Source organism: Ascaphus truei, chromosome 3 (assembly GCF_040206685.1).
Source record: "Ascaphus truei isolate aAscTru1 chromosome 3, aAscTru1.hap1, whole genome shotgun sequence".
Taxonomy (NCBI): domain Eukaryota; kingdom Metazoa; phylum Chordata; class Amphibia; order Anura; family Ascaphidae; genus Ascaphus; species Ascaphus truei.
Window position 1 is genome coordinate 417,755,423 of NC_134485.1, and position 17,939 is coordinate 417,773,361.

Here is a 17,939-nt window from a genome sequence, read left to right on the forward strand (position 1 = left end):
GGTGCTGTTTTTATGCACTAGTTTAGCACCAGTTTTTTAACAAGGAGTCTGTTGGTGCCGATGGGGTCGCAGCACATTGCGCTCCTCGGTTGTAATCACATGACCGTTGCATCACCGATGAATGGAACAGGAGAGGGTTGTCGTCTTCCCTTGCTGGTCGGGTCACATCGTGTTCACAGGAGCGCAAAACACCATCTCGCCAAGAAAATGAGCCCATGACGCAGCTACTAGATGAAGTGCGCCAGAACTCATCATGACGTGGTAGCTGCGTCTCATGGGTCTCGAGGGGTTGAACAGGTGGTCGACAGGCCTGTAACAATATAAATATGGTCACCCTTTCCCATATGAATACAAAATAGACCTCTATGGCGCCAAGGATGACAATCCAAATGTTCGTAGAAAGCAAACAAATAGTTCCTCCGTGGATTCCTCCCGGTCTGTTATGCTGATGTATGGCTTCTGAAGGTTCTCACGGTACTCAAGAACATTTGTGAATGATAAAGACAGAAACAAAGCACCAATACTGCATTATCTTTGACCAATTGGTTAGAGGTAAACAGGACTGCAATTCATGAAGAGCTGAACACTGCCGTGCTGAAAAAATATTCCTCAAGAATACAATTTATTGAAATTTAAAACAATAAAATACTGCAATATAATAATATGCTGCAAAGTGAGATGTAATGTGCATTGAGCTCCTATGGATCCTGATAGGACCAACTCTCTGGCAGGTAAAAACTGAAATCCTACTTGCAATTAGCCCCTCGAACTTGCGCCTTGTAAGTAGGTTTCTTTAATACTGGAATCTCCCGGCTGTTCCCTCTGTGTATGGCGGTGACCTCCTCGTGTCTCCGATCAACGGCTGCACGCCTGGGAATCAGACTTTCCCTGCACGGCTGCACCTGATGACGTTACTGCTCTACGGATTCAGCTACGGTGTCCCTGAGAGTCCAAAAATCACCCTACGTGTTTCAGGACCTCTCTGTCTCTTAGTCAAGGGTACTGCAGATGATCAGCTCTGACTGATATTTATACTTGAACATCTAATCACTTTAATCAACTCCTGATAGTGTTCAATCAATGTCCACATAGTAGAAAGTCCTCACAATTGCCTACTGGACTTCAAGGACTATTGTAATTGTAATACGATATATCAATTGCACATATATAATATTCGCGCTTTTCATTCACTAATTTTTCACTGAACTGTTATCCTTTCCCGTATAGCAGCTCCGATTTATTTGAAGCACAACACATTTACACAATACTCCCAAGGTAACTTTTCTATTCTCCCCGCTGCCACCCTTATTTGTATAAAAGGTCTTCATTATGTTTCAGCGCATACTGTGTGTTTTGTGCATGGCACAAATCTGTGGTTTTGGTTATCTATTAACTCCCTTCATTTACACTGGCAGCACTGTGCCAAGAATCACACTGCAGTATAAACCAAGTTCCATGGAAATATGATGTTGACAGCCGCCATCCTTTACCAACACCATCACACCCACTTTTAACATACAGCACCTCACCTAGTTACTTTGCAGTACAGATCTGGGACGAGACACAGACAAAAACATATTTTATTTAAGAAAAATATATTTTCTTTTTCATTCTGACCACGAATTCTATTGTGTACTTTGTTTTTAATGCTACATAGTTGATGAGGTTGAAAAAAAAGACACGTCCATCAAGTTCTAGCTACAGTATGTTAAATGTAGACACGAGATACTTGTCTAATATTTTCATTTATACTATTTTGATCCAGAGGAGGGCAAACACAAAGCCCCAGTGAAAGATATCCAATGATCCGTATTTCCCACTTTCTCTCAACATCCATTATAACCAGATATCCCTTTTACAAGGGATTATTACTGTATATAATATTTTGTTTTTGAATTTCTGCTGTACCCTTGGAAAGTCCCGGAGAGGTTCGAAGGCTTGTAAAATATCAACTACTTGTTGGTCCCTCCTTTGTCTCCATATTATCCAATGCTGTAATTCTCTTCTTTTTTTTTAGAACTGGGTTGATTACTTGGATAGGCTCATATTACTTAATTTCCAACAAGCCTACAAGTCAGGAGCTTTTCCCTTACAAACGTTGCCCATCCTGGGATTAAAAAAAAACCTTCTGGCCAATCAAAGTACATTATTTTCCTTATTCAAATAGTATTCCGTTCTGAATTTTTATTTTTTTTGGTTGGTATCTATGGGTCTTAACCCTTTGAGTGGGGGCCCATAGCAGCAAAGTGCCACATCACCTCCGGCACATTGCGAGCAGGTGATCGATCACATGATCTCAACGTCACTGGAGTGGGTGGAAGAGCGAGTCTGCTTGCCCGGTCTGATCGCATTCAGCACTCCAGAGAATCTATGCACCATCCCGACTCTTGCGTTCCGCTCAAGGATGTCTTCTCTCTTCCCCCTTTGTCTCTAAAGCCCTCTCCCACCTTAAACCTTTCTCACTGACTGCCCCACACCTCTGGACTGCCCTTCCCCTCAATAACCGACTAGCACCGTAGTTACATCATGTCTAACTGTGATGTAACAGCCATCCAGACCCTGTAAAAAAGTCAGTTTTCAGTTTCTAAGTGGGAGTAAAGCCAAGTTAAATTAACATAATGCTACGTTCTCGTGTTAAACGTCATGGACTTTAGTAGATAGGCGATGTTATGAGTGCCATATTTGCATGTCATTATCACCAATATCCATTTACGGGAGAAAACCTGGTTTTATTAACATTCTGTATTGTCCTTTCAGGAGACACTGTTGGTCTTACCTAGACTTACACCACTTTAGGCGATTTGACAAAGCCATATTTAGTTAAAGCATCTATCAGCCAGATGTAACCCCTTAAACATGTCCCTGGAATTGATTCACTTTGGCCCTAGCAGGGATTACCTCTTTCAGCAGGGTGGAGTATGTTAAGGGGAATGGAAAGGGTGGTGAGGGTGAGAGAGAGGGGTAAAGGTGAGAGGGATGGGGGTGAGAGGTGCTTATGGTAAGAGGGTGCAAAGGTACTGTACTGTGTTGGTGGTAATGGTAAAAGTGTTGAGGGGGAAAAAAAGGTGTCATCATCTAGATTTAATTCTAAAACATGTCACGGCCATTGGCTCATTTTCATCTTATTAGTGACTACACATTGAAAAGGTTTATGGTTTATTTTTACTACTTACATAGTTACATAGTTACATAGTAGATGAGGTTGAAAAAAAGACTTCTGTCCATCAAGTTCAACCTATGCTAAATTTAGACAACAGATACTTTATCCTATATCTATACTTATTGGTCCAGAGGAAGGCAAACAAAAAACCCCATTAAGGGGAAAAATGAATTCCTTCCTGACTCCAAGAATTGGCAATCGGATTAATCCCTGGATCAACATCCTTCCCATGTATACTTATTTGGTATATCCCTGTATACCTTTCCCATCTAAAAAGATGGGATGAATAGTTCTTTTGAAAGCTCCTTGGATTGTCCCTGAAAATATTTGTATATAGTTATCATATCCCCTCTTAGACGCCTCTTTTCTAATGTAAATAAATCTAATTTGCTAAGCCTGCTGTCTACAAGCACTCCTAAATCCTTCTCCATCAAGGATGCCCCCAATATATCTCCATTTAATTTGTAAGCCACCTTTTTATTCTTGTATCCCAAATGCATAACCTTACATTTATCTGTGTAGCCATGCATAATAATGATTGCATACATCTTCCCTGTTGGCAGTAAGTCCTGGTAAGTACAGGCCTGCCAGGAGTAGTTATGGAGGTTTTCCCTCACACCCTGGTGTGGTGCCCTGTGTAAGGAAGGGAGTGGCTGTATGCTCTGAGTCCCTGGATAGTGACATCAGAGATGCGACTGCCCCCTGACGTATAAAGGGCACAACACTGTCAGTTAGTTGTTGTTGTAAAGTGTTGCAAGGTTGGCAGAGAAGCATCTGGGAGAATGTATCTTCCTGCATAAGGGATTGGAGGAATACTTTTGTGACCCTAGTGCTGTAACTAGCGGTAGCAGAGTGACCAATCGAGTCTGTCTAAGCCACACTGTGTCCAGGGACCTGGCACAGTGGTGATCTCCCTAGGAGAAAGGGAATCCCACTTCAATACGGGAGGGCGTACCTGGCAAAGGGACAGCACGGAGAGATGTGCGGCTAGAGCCGGCAGCTGCATGGGGCAGTCTGCTACATCCCAACCTACAATAAAGATGCCATGTTCTAGGGGGATGCTGGTGTTCTAGGGGGTAATTGAGCTGGCTCTCATGCCCCAGCACCAATATTTTGTCTCTCACTACATCGGATCCCCACTTCTAAACACAGGCATCCTCTATCTTTTTTTCCCCATACAGTTGTTTTCTACAAGTGTTTTAGATTTTTTTTTATTTATTGTGTAATCTGAGTGCATCTTTCACTTTATCACACGCATACACACACGAGGTATCGAGCGAGATTTTTTTTCTTTGTTCTAATCCTCTATCTGATGTATCTTGGTTTCAGTTAGAACAAGAGTGGGCAGGAAGTGCTTTGACGGGTCAGCACCCACCATGTTGCACCAAGTCTCTAATCTTTGCTGTGGCTTCCTTCTTAAAGCTCACCTAGAGATTTCTCAACAATTTGCGGTTCCTGTACTACTAGACCAACTTCTTTTTACGTTGGCTGGTAAAGAGGAAATATAGACAGTCTCAGAGGAAGGAAGATACAGAACGAGAGTAGGCAGAAAGTGGTCAAGTAAATAATTAGATGTGCAAGGGCCCAAGCAAAAGCGAAAATAGCCGAGTCCGTAATGGGGACAAAAACTTTTGTAGGTATAAGGAGGAAAAGTAAAGCTGCGCCTTAGTGCCGTCGATGGCGACGGCGACACGACGGGTGACGTCAGCTGTCGACACCGGCGAAAGTTATATTTCGCCGGGCGGCGGCGTCACGGTTTTCCGGCCATCACGTGACGCGACAGCCCATGAAAAATCGAATTTTGCCTGCAACCAGTTTTCGCGACGTCACTCCGTCGCATTGACGCCGTCATGCTTACTATAAGCGCACGCGGCGGCAATGCGTTTGTTTTCGGCGACGTCGCCGGCACTATAAGCGCGGCCTAAGACTCAAAACAGAAGAGGACATGTTGAGGGGGGCAAAGGTATATTAGAACATCTTAGTAAGTATTTTTACTCACTCTACACCAGGGGTGTGCAAACTTTTGTTGTGAATTCTGAGATGTTGGTCCTGACACCAGTACCCCCTTCAAATATTTTAGGAGGTGTGACTAATTTAAATATACTTTGCATAGTCATTCGCCTATCTCCGAAGGTACCGCCAGGTGTTCCCTTTTCAGCAAAGGCATGTCTCCCTAATTTATTTGGAGGTAGGTTTGAGGGGACAAATATACAATTGGAGACACTACTAAATTGGAAGTCGTCTTGAGAGCTGCTAGAATAGGCGTCTACATGTTTTATTTGTGAAATTGTCCCAAAAGAGTGCAGTAGTTTTGCAGTTTTACTTTGTCCTGCTCTGCGTTCTGATCTCTGTGTATTATCGGAATATAGTTTGAGTCAAAGTTCTACTCACTCTTATTGTTCAGTACTCATTATATTTGGCACCAGAAATGCATTTAGTGAAACTAAAACTCCCTTGGTTTTGCAACGTCAACTACATTTACTTGGAAAATGATAGAGGACGTTACTGTGTTGGCCTAAGAGTAGACAGAACAAAAGTAAGGTAGAAGTACTTTTAATAGCTACTGTAAGTAGTGGGGGGTGGGGGGGAATGGTGTGTGCGCTGAGCACGCGCATTTTAAGTGAAACTTCTTTGTCTTTTGTCACAGAAATTGTATTTTTGATGATGTTTTTAATTAAAAATCAAAACACAATTTCAGTGAAAAAACTCAAAGAAGTGTGACTTAGAACGCGTGTGTCGGCACACATCTCTTCTGCTAATTCCTTTTTCTATCTCGCATGCCAAATGTTCGAAACTAAAAAGCCCCATGAAATTAAAATTTTGGTAACACTGTGTTAACGCCTCCGTATTTGTGGTACGTCCAAAGCAGCGTCCAGTGTTTAAATGGTAGAGGCGTGTGATTTTAGCAAAATATACCGGAATCGGAATTTAATGCACTTATCCATGTAACTGCTTCTCCTTAATTTTTATTGGTTGAGGATTAATATTCAATATTTTCGGTTTGTTCATTTTCTGTACATTTTCTGGGCTTTAATTATAATGTATTGTTTTATTTTTTTTAACCAGACATTTCATATTTAAACCCCTAACAAAAATACATCAATATTTCCACAAAGTAGAAAACTGCAGGAGGATTTCACTATTATGGGGGAAAAATTAAGGGATTGCATAATAGGGTGTGTAAGTGATCCGTATACCCATTAACAATGTAGCACAAGCTCTATCCTTCCTTCAGGTGCACTTTGCTGGGTTATTACTTGTGCTGTGTGAATACGTTACATTACTGATGATGTTCAATGATCTTTATAAGAAGCTTTGCAGACACTTTGTGTTGAGTGGTCCTACTCAGCACAGCTGTACATTGCTGGCCGCCTCTACAGATGTGCTGTAGGGGCCAGCCGCCTCTGCGCACGTGCGTGGCGCCGGACGACTTATTAACTTGTTAATGGCTTCTGTGCATGCGTGGAGAGGAAGGTGCTACCGGCTTCTGCGCATGCGCTGGGAGGAAGACACCACTTCAGTTACACACTTCCGTCACCATGAAGCAGATTTGTCCAAGGGAAAGAAGTTTCACTGCAAAAATAGTGCAAGCTTCCAAGATCGCAAATGTCCCTTCAGGCACATTATCACAAATAATGCTGCAATAGCATGTCCTAATTATACAAGTATTACATCTTTGTAAGTCAGGTTGTACAGATGTCAATTTGTGTGACGCACAAAGCAACATGGAATTGCAAATAAGGAAATGCAAATAGGTCAGGAATTAAGAGTGACGGTGTGAGTGCAGAGAGCAGGATGTCTGTAAATTGAGATACCTAATTCAAAAATACAATGTATTTATATATCATAATGAGACAGTAATCCTTTACCCTAATTATGTAATGTATCAGAAGTTTGCAAGAGTTTATATTTCCATGTGTAGCCATATTCCCCCCCCCCCTCACCCCCTCTCTGGGAGATATTGCTGCTACGTGGAGTATGGTGGTGCATACCAGCTGGCTCTCAGTAGATCTGAGTCTCCGGCATGGTGGTAGGGGATGTCAGAACAGGCTTCTGGGGTATATACTACTTCGTACTAACGGTGGTAGTGCCTCCATCTCTTGCAGGCCCCAGGATGAGGGGAGCAATCCCTGCAGGAGAGTTCTCTTTTCCCTTCCCCTGATAGATTGCAGTCTCAGGCGGAAGGTATAGTGAAACAGGAACATTTTATTGTACACTGTAGACCTCCAGCATACACAGCAGCAAACATGTTATTCAGGCCTTCACCCTCAGGATGTTTCCCTGGACAATCACTGCAGGTACAGGGCCCCCATAGCTGTCCTTGCTCTTCCCTTACTCCCTGGTGGAGTAAGAGGAATAGTCTCCCGCCGCTCCCCTAAGGGAGGGCCCACAGATTGGCAGAGCCCTGCACAACTGGTTTGGGTAGACTGGCCTCTCTCAAAGGTACTGTAGAGGCAAACTGACTAAATCAGGAAATGCAGCTCCTTAAGTACAGGATAAGCAGGAACCAGCCCTGAGTCCCTGATTGGACACAAGGCCTAGTTGCACCGCCTCCCCTGTGACTCACTGAAGCTGCAGGAGGTGGGGAAAACCCATAATTAGTCCTGGCAGGCCTGCTCTTACTAGGACTTACTGCCAGGAGAAGGGCAGACTGGTAACCAGTGAAACCAGGCCTGGCTACACATGTTTTTCTATATGTGCTCTGAAATTCCCCATTGATACTTGTTGTGTTGATTTCCTTGACACGATTGAGGCTACACAAGTGTCCCACACAGTTGTACGGTATGTGTTTTATTTATGATTATTGGTATGGTGATGCATGTTCATTATGTTACTCATTCTTTTTCCTATTCACCCATACCGTATACCGTATTTCCTCGATTCTAATACACACCTTTTTTCCCATTTTCACATGTCTGAAATCGGGATGCGTCTTGGAATTGATGTTTTACATTTGTTTGTTTTTTAAAGTGTCTGCTAGGGGGCTCTGCTGGAGTACCGGCAAAGTATTATTCGACCCCCTCCTCACTTACCAGGTTTACCGGCGGTGGCAGGAGAGGTCCATGTCAGCAGAGGAATGAAGTTAAGACAGCGGGCGGTGGCAGGAGAAGACCATCAGACCATGAGACCAGAGCTGGAAGACCGCGGCATAAGAGAACGGCTGAGGAGGACCATGCTGTAATACCGTAAGTCAGACACCGGTCAACTTCCGGTGTTACAGCGCTCTCCTCCCCAGTCGTTCTCCTATGCCGCTCTCCTCCTGCCCTCTGTCTTAACTTTATTCGTCCGCTGACATGGACCTCTCCTGCCGCCACATGCCCGCTGTCAACTTCATTCCTCCGCTGAAATGGACCTCTCCTGCCACCGCACGCCCGCTGTCAACTTCATTCCTCCGCTGAAATGGACCTCTCCTGCCACCGCACGCCCGCTGTCAACTTCATTCCTCTGCTGACATGGACCTGTCCTGCCGGCCCCACACGTCTGCTGTCAACTTCATTCCTCTGCTGACATGGACCTCTCCTGCCGTCGCGGTAAACATTGTAAGTGAGAAGGAAATTTCCTCAATTTGTAAGTGCTAAATCAATGGTGCGTCTTACAATCGATGGCGTTTTACAATCGAGGAAATATGGTATCGCCCATTAGGGAATTTTGTGCATGTTATCATGTATAGAATATTAGGTCAAGCATTCTAGAATTGTATACTCCGTGTGTGTGTGTGTGTGTGTGTGTGTGTGTGTGTGTGTGTGTGTGTGTGTGTGTGTGTGTGTGTGTGTGTGTGGTATAAGTATCCTGTCTGGTTAGGAAGGAAGCTCTTTAACCATAAGCGCAAAGGCAGCAGAACTGTGGGTCCGAACGACTTACAGCCAGATCAAAACTTGTTTAAGCAGAAATAAAAATGATCAGATGTGGTTGGGGAAGTGGAAAGCATGGGGGGCTAAAGTGAGAAGGCTTTGTGAGGGGGTGGAGCACGACAGGGTAATGAGATGACAGGAAGTGAGATATTTTAGTGTTCCTATATCTGAGCAGGTGGTAATGCCGACCCTTAAAATAATGGATTAAAGGTTAGGTGCGAAGTAGTAAGGCAGAAAGTGGTACTGTAAAGCTTTTATGGAATGGGGAACCTATTGCAAGTATGCTACTTCCTATATATGTAGGTAATCCTGGATTATTGGCAATGTTTAACGTTTAAAATAATTAATTGGAGAAATAAGTGTGTGTATTAAAAGAAAAGTTAAGTAAATGTTGGGTGTTGGCAATCTTTTTTACATTTGTCCGAGTAGTGGAAGTACCTTGCCAGAGGAAGGGACTGGAGATTGGTTTGGCGGGGAAGAAAGGCGACTCTCCCCCTGCTTTCCCTTAGTGGATTGATTGGGAGAGACACTGCTACGGTGCGTTCTGGGTAACTGGGTATGGTGGTGTGCTCTCATGGTGGGAGAGGCACTGCTACGGTGCGTGCTGGGTGTGGTGGTGTGCTCTCATGGTGGGAGAGGCACTGGTACGGCCCGTGTTGGGTAACTGGGTGTGGTGGTGTGCTCTCATGGTGGGAGAGGCACTGCTACGGCCTGTGCTGGGTAACTGGGTATGGTGGTGTGCTCTCATGGTGGGAGAGACACTGCTACGGCCCGTGTTGGGTAACTGGGTGTGGTGGTGTGCTCTCATGGTGGGAGAGACACTGCTACGGCCCGTGTTGGGTAACTGGGTGTGGTGGTGTGCTCTCATGGTGGGAGAGGCACTGCTACGGCCCGTGTTGGGTAACTGGGTGTGGTGGTGTGTTCTCATGGTGGGAGAGGCACTGCTACGGCCCGTGCTGGGTAACTGGGTGTGGTGGTGTGCTCTCATGGTGGGAGAGACACTGCTACGGTGCGTGCTGGGTAACTGGGTGTGGTGGTGTGCTCTCATGGTGGGAGAGGCACTGCTACGGCCTGTGCTGGGTAACTGGGTGTAGTGGTGTGCTCTCATGGTGGGAGAGGCACTGCTACGGCCTGTGCTGGGTAACTGGGTATGGTGATGTGCTCTCATGGTGGGAGAGACACTGCTACGGCCTGTGCCGGGTAACTGGGTGTGGTGGTGTGCTCTCATGGTGGGAGAGGCACTGCTACGGCCTGTGCTGGGTAACTGGGTATGGTGGTGTGCTCTCATGGTGGGAGAGACACTGCTACGGCCTGTGCCGGGTAACTGGGTGTGGTGGTGTGCTCTCATGGTGGGAGAGGCACTGCTACGGCCTGTGCTGGGTAACTGGGTGTGGTGGTGTGCTCTCATGGTGGGAGAGGCACTGCAACGGCCCGTGTTGGGTAACTGGGTGTGGTGGTGTGCTCTCATGGTGGGAGAGGCAATGTTACGGCCTGTGCTGGGTAACTGGGTGTGGTGGTGTGCTCTCATGGTGGGAGAGGCACTGCTACGGCCCGTGCTGGGTAACTGGGTGTGGTGGTGTGCTCTCATGGTGGGAGAGACACTGCTACGGTGCGTGCTGGGTAACTGGGTGTGGTGGTGTGCTCTCATGGTGGGAGAGGCACTGCTACGGCCTGTGCTGGGTAACTGGGTGTGGTGGTGTGCTCTCATGGTGGGAGAGGTACTGCTACGGCCCGTGCTGGGTAACTGGGTGTGGTGGTGTGCTCTCATGGTGGGAGAGGCACTGCTACGGCCCGTGTTGGGTAACTGGGTGTGGTGGTGTGCTCTCATGGTGGGAGAGGCACTGCTATGGCCTGTGCTGGGTAACTGGGTATGGTGGTGTGCTCTCATGGTGGGAGAGGCACTGCTACGGCCCGTGCTGGGTAACTGGGTGTGGTGGTGTGCTCTCATGGTGGGAGAGACACTGCTACGGTGCGTGCTGGGTAACTGGGTATGGTGGTGTGCTCTCATGGTGGGAGAGGCACTGCTACGGCCTGTGCTGGGTAACTGGGTGTGGTGGTGTGCTCTCATGGTGGGAGAGGCACTGCTACGGCCCGTGCTGGGTAACTGGGTGGGGTGGTGTGCTCTCATGTTGGGAGAGGCACTGCTATGGCCTGTGCTGGGTAACTGGGTGTGGTGGTGTGCTCTCATGGTGGGAGAGACACTGCTACGACCTGTGCTGGGTAACTGGGTGTGGTGGTGTGCTCTCATGGTGGGAGAGACACTGCTACGGCCCGTGCTGGGTAACTGGGTGTGGTGGTGTGCTCTCATGGTGGGAGAGACACTGCTACGGCCTGTGCTGGGTAACTGGGTGTGGTGGTGTGCTCTCATGGTGGGAGAGGCACTGCTACGGCCTGTGCTGGGTAACTGGGTGTGGTGGTGTGCTCTCATGGTGGGAGAGGCACTGCTACGGCCTGTGCTAGGTAACTGGGTGTGTGGTGTGCTCTCATGGTGGGAGAGGCACTGCTACGGCCCGTGCTGGGTAACTGGGTGTGATGGTGTGCTCTCATGGTGGGAGAGGCACTGCTACGGCCTGTGCTGGGTAACTGGGTATGGTGGTGTGCTCTCATGGTGGAAGAGGCACTGCTACGGCCCGTGCTGGGTAACTGGGTGTGATGGTGTGCTCTCATGGTGGGAGAGGCACTGCTACGGCCTGTGCTGGGTAACTGGGTATGGTGGTGTGCTCTCATGGTGGGAGAGGCACTGCTACGGCCCGTGCTGGGTAACTGGGTGAGGTAGTGTGCTCTCATGGTGGGAGAGGCACTGCTACGGCCCATGCTTGGTAACTGGGTGTGGTGGTGTGCTCTCATGGTGGGACAGGCACTGCTACGGCCCGTGTTGGGTAACTGGGTGTGGTGGTGTGCTCTCATGGTGGGAGAGACACTGCTACGGCCTGTGCTGGGTAACTGGGTGTGGTGGTGTGCTCTCATGGTGGGAGAGGCACTGCTACGGCCTGTGCTGGGTAACTGGGTGTGGTGGTGTGCTCTCATGGTGGGAGAGGCAATGTTACGGCCTGTGCTGGGTAACTGGGTGTGGTGATGTGCTCTCATGGTGGGAGAGGCACTGCTACGGCCCATGCTGGGTAACTGGGTATGGTGGTGTGCTCTCATGGTGGAAGAGGCACTGCTACAGTGTGTGCTTGGTGGCAGATGAACATTTGCTCGTTAGATGGGTGCAAATGAATGTCCCACCTTTAACTATATATCAAATAGTCCACAGTCTGGTTCTTTTCTCAATTTATTCAGAGACAATAGAAAACATATTTTACAGCATCATTTCAGTCGGTTGCATCATTCAGTCACATGGAATGTAGTTATAGAGTGGAGAATCCTTAGCTTGGTGGTTTTAAATGATTCTGAATTCTACAAATGCAATCTTTATAGATTTTTCTTAGCCAGTCTTTAGTCTTAGTCTAAACATAGCAATCCCTGTCTTTCTCAGTGTCAGCCAAAATGTTCTTAGTCAATCATTAATATTAGAACACAGTGTCTTCCTTTAGCAACATTTACTTTGATTTAAAAGAACCTCTTTATTCTGTCACTAAGTAACTATAGAATTAACTATGTTCCTTATCTTTTAAGACCCATCTCTATTGTATTTCTCAGTATTAAACTAACCTTTGATTCCAAACTCATGACCATATACTATTCAACTCAACAGACATTAAACATACCTGTCAAGTCAAATAATAAATGTGAAATTAGCAAAAACCGGGGAAAAGTTTTTGGGGAAAATAAATAAATAATAGATCCCACTAAAAATGAGAGATGTGTGAAAGTGTCCAAGCTGCGTTTGCAAAATGTTGCGCGGGTTTTCATTTATTTTACTGTTTCGCCAAGGGAACAGGGGATACTCTACATAAGATTTACATGTCGCCTCTCTCGGTGATCAACGTGTTTTATATTTTCAGCACTTCTATATAAACCAAACAGGAAATTCGGGATGGATCGTCCTGCGCTGACATTTTTCTGTACATTGTGTTTTTAGACCTGTTCATGGAAACAGCATTTCTATTAAAGCCCAGCTGTTGGTGTGCATGAAGATTTGTGTGCTTCAGGTTGGCCGCTCTGGCAGTGAGGTGGATGAATCATTCGGAATTCGGCTGGATTTATTCAACAAAGGTTGGTCTCAAGTTGATCTGAAGCTGTCCTTGAACTGGCTGCTGGAATGTGAGGCTAAGGGCTTATAACCTGAATCTCAGGCTGTTTGATTTATCTGTTGGAGAGAGCTCTGACTTTTATGAGGATGACGCATTACCTTTGAGCATAAGATGGGGCCTGTGGAGGCAACTGATGGCACATATATGATTCTTTAAGGGAGTGGTCACACAACGTCTGCATATAAGCGACTGACCCGAGCTTTTCTGGATGTTATCCCAATGAAGTCAACCCATTCTGTAGGCATGTAAAAGATTTGTATGAGGATGTTTTCAACTTTTAAGACTGTGATCCCATTGAATTTTATAGGAACATGTATTTTAGATAGTGGCCCTGAGAATTGTTTTTAATAGTCTGCATTAGGAGTCTTTATTGCATCCACTGCAGGCAGTACATACACACAGCGAATACTCTCTTGGATCCCATGCCTCTGGATGGTCTCTGTGTTAATTTGTCCTTAGGTCTTATCACAGTCCCTTAGTGGGACTGTTAGTATAATCCCACCCCGCAGGGTGAGACAGCACACTTCCCTCACTTGTGCTCTTTCTGCTGGCAGACTTGAACTCCCTACATTTAGGTGTGCCTCTTCCTTAGTGTAGAAGGGGAGGGCACAAGGTCTGCACCTGGATTGGGCAACACACAGGCCGTGTCACACCTCCTCTCCTGCCACTCAAGGAAGCTGCAGGGGGGGGGTAAACCCAAGATAGGCCTGACACTGTCTGCACCTACCAGGATTTACATGCCAGGGAGGGCAGACGTATAGTCAGAACCAGCCATGGCTTCATATAAAATGAGTGAATGGATATACTGTATCTGACCAACTGTCTGACATGTTAACAAATCTGCCTATTTCTTTCTTAGGCTGCGTCCATGGTTACTGATTGCGTGCTGAGGCGCGCGGAGGCTGAGGGAAAGCGGGTGCTTTCCCTAGCCTTAGACCGCGTGCCGTCCGGGGGCGTGTCGGGGGCGTGTCGGGGGGTGGGCCAGTTACAACATGGAGCTGGTTCGCCCTCATTGGGCGAACCGCTCACGTGACCGGCCCTGCGCTCCGGCAAGCGCGAAAATTTAAAATTTTGCAAAAGACTTAAAGGTTACCCTTATGGCAAAACAGAAAAATAAGTGGTTTGTCCACCAGCTTCAAAATGTGGAGGCCATATGCTATCTTAATGAGCTTATTCATTACCTGGTGCTTGAATTTCTGCTGTGCGAGGATCTCAACATCTGCCTAATCTACATTATTACGGCTCTGGAGGCTTTTAGATGCATGTAGGAATATGAAAAAAATTGTGCCGTGCAATGATGCAGTATGTGAATCGCAGAGCAAGCTCGCTCCCAACATCACTCCCTGCTTGTGCTTCCAGCGCCTCGTGCTGCTTGATGAACACGCTCCACTCATTTTTGCTTTTTACATGCTGATTTTTCTGGTCATTATGTAAAACAGAATAGCTGCGGTCTCCTGGAAACTGGCCTGGTTCCAGTTCTTAGAAAGAAGTCGGCTGCGAGTGTAACATATATCCTAATGCATGTAATCCAGAGATTATCCATTGCTCCAGGCACCCTAATTATATTCTGCATGTACAGTTGACTGAACAAGGGGAGACCAGCTCTGTGTGTTGATGAGATGAGATGCTGAGCTTGTATGATAACATTCCACAGCTTAAAGGCAAAACATAGTATATTTGTCTTGATTTAAACAGGACAGTCCATCTTATGTCCAAAGTGAACTATCGGTGTCATATGGTACTAATGATATTTTTAATGGGTAAATTTTGGTGATTGACAATTTATTTTTTTAACAAAATCAGACAAGTGTTGTATACTGTAAGTTTCAATGTTTTCATGGTAACCAAATACACAAGAAGATTTTTGCAGTCTTTGTTTTGGTTGTAAGATTGTGGATCTTGGAAACCGCAGCCCGAAAAGATACGTGATGGAATTGATTGAGCGCAATTCTAATGTTATCGGGACTATAAACAGGAATGTGCATGTGTAGTCACTACGCAGGATGGCAGCACTGCAGGGAGGGTGCTAGGTCAGGCAGGCTGGCAGAACAGCAGTGAGGGTGCTGGGTCAGGCAGGCTGGCAGAACAGCAGTGAGGGTGCTGGGTCGGGCAGGCTGGCAGCACAGCAGGGAGGGTGTTGGGTCAGGCAGGGTGGCAGCACAGTAATGAGGGTGCTGGGTCGGGCAGGGTGGCAGCACAGCAGTGAGGCTACTGGGTCGGGCAGGGTGGCACCAGAAGATAGTCTTAGCAATTTATGTAAAAATAGTCTTATTCATTAACAGCAACAATAATAACTTCTCCTGGCCGAGAGGCTCCTGGTTTCCCACCTGGCAGGGCACTGTCTTGCTGAGTTTTAGGGGCAGAGACTTATTCAAAAGCTGGCAAGGGACTTCTCTTTAATAAATGCAGCCAGGGTCTACTCAATATGATGCCCAGGCTCCCCTGGATGGGAACTTGTCATGACAGTACTGCACTTGGTTTGTGTGACTCTAAAGCAATAGAGAAAGTCACATAAATGACTTTAGGGACACCAAGTGTGACCTGTTTGGACAAAAGATAAAGATGGCGCCACAGAGGGAGCCCTGGGCTAAAGTTGAAGCTGCTTCATTGCCGCTGTTTTTCTACAGTTTGCCCCAAACATAGTGGAGGAAGAAGTCTAGGCTTCGTCACTAGACTTCCTCACTTTGTATACTATGGATCCACCACAGGTGGCCTTTACAGGACTCCAAAAAGGGAAAAGTACACTGGCGACACACTTTATTCGAGCTCGGCTAGTCCCACGAATTCGGGTATACCCGGGTGTATTGAGGTTTGTGACTGTTTTCTGCCCGAGTGCATTGAGTTATTTTCCGGCAGGGATTGAAGCATTTTATTCCCGCTGGCTGCAATACTGCACAGTACATATATATATACTGCATTACAATTCATGAATTTATGCCATCTGGTAGACACGCGAAGCATTGCAGCCTATTAAATCCTAATCATTATCATTTAACAGATCAGCCGCCCATCAGCCAGGCATGAACCCAGGCTGGGAAGGCAAATGCAACGGGGCTTGCCAGAGGTGAGGAGCGGCGCATTCCAGGTATCTGCCAGGTACATACCGGGTATTTGCTCGAATAAAGTGTGTCGGTGCAGTAAGATGGGCTGCAGCCAGAACATTACATATTCTATCAACACTACACCAGTTGAACTGACAAAAGGCTCATGACATTTTATAAAGCTATACTTCAATGGCACTTCACAAAGGCATGGAATTACACTCCGCTCAGAAATAGCACCATTTATTTAAGTCTCGGCCAAGTCATGAGAAAAGGAAATCAAGCTTAAGTGGGAAGTAACCTGTAGCTGCTAGGGCATTTAATAGACGACTAATAAATTATAGATAAAAATGTTCCCTTATACTAGTTTCTAATAATATCAGATTTTTGTGCACGCTTATTGCTAATTAAAATAATAATTTAATATTATTTTACATAATTGATTTAATTCATTTTTTTTTCATCATTGCTCTCCGTTCAAGAACCTACTATCTATGTATCCCATTGGCGGCAAACAGGCAGCCCAGGCCCGCGTACAGCCCGCTCTTCCTCTCTTCCAGTGCAGAGGGATCTGAGAGGTTGCTGACCGGGATCATAGCTACAGCTCCTTTTGCTGCCTAATCACACTGTGCTAATAAATACTGTCCTGCTCCTTTCCTGTGCTAATCACTAGTTCCCAGTGTAAGGAGAGGAGTGGGGCAGTACAGTATTCACCAGTGCACTGGCGTTCAGCAGCTGACTGGAGCGTGGAGAATCTCCAACCCATGGATGCAACATCCCTTCTGCCTGTGCAGTGTGTGTGTGTGTGTGTGTGTGTGTGTCTATCTATCTCTCTCTCGTTGAGGTTAGCCTCTACCCATGGATGTATTCCATCATAAATTGTATTTCATTTCAAGAGCCAAGAATAAGTATGCTGGTCCTCCAAATAGTTATCAATTGGTCTGCGGAACTGTACAGTATGTTAAAATTTGAGAATCCCTGGCATATATTCTTTTTGAACATAGCGGTAATTGTATGTTTAGAGCTTGTATGAGATAATGACCAGGAGTCATCAAGGTGCTGTGTATGTATGTATGTATGTATGTATGTATGTCTTTATTTATATAGCCCAGATAATAGAGAGGAATGCTGCACACCTCAAAAGAAAAAAAGATACAATTACCGGTGCTCCAATGTAAGAACGACAGCCTGCTGTCAGTCCTGGGTACATGGAAGAAGGAACAGAGGGCACAGCGGATTTTGCAAAAGAAAACTCATTTATTGAGCCAACACACAACGTTTCGACCGTGAAGGTCTTTATTAATATACATAGCGCTTCATACACGTGACAATCATATAGATATCAAATAATACAAATAACAGAACATGGGAATAAATGCTTCAGACATAAAACATTTACATTGAGGAAGAGGAGTCCCTGCTCCGAAGAGCTTACAGACTAATTCCGTTTTATTGCAGCCAATTGTTGGTTTTAAGCATTATGTAATACAGGGATCTCCAAACTCAGTCCTCAAGGCCCGCCAACAGGCCGGCTTTTATGGATATCCCTGGTTCATCACAGGTGGCTCAATTCGTGGCTCAGTCTTTGACTCAGCCACTGATTGAGCCACCTGTGCTGAAACGGGGATATCCATTAAAGCCGGCCCCCGGTTGGCGGCCCTTGAGGACTGAGTTTGGAGACCCTGATGTA

General features: G+C 46.1%; 1 protein-coding gene across 8 annotated transcripts in view; it reads left to right on the forward strand.

Moving 5' to 3' along the window:
* The window catches only part of P2RY6 (pyrimidinergic receptor P2Y6), a 162,069-nt gene that overhangs the window by 70,234 nt on the left and 73,896 nt on the right, over positions 1-17,939 (forward strand). For 2 of the 8 annotated variants that reach the window (XM_075592717.1, XM_075592721.1), the window contains exon 2: positions 13,037-13,170. The exons of the other annotated variants lie outside the window; for them this stretch is intronic. The gene's annotated coding sequence lies outside the window, so the exon portion shown is untranslated. The remainder of the gene's footprint in view (positions 1-13,036; positions 13,171-17,939) is intronic. 8 annotated transcript variants of the gene reach the window in all.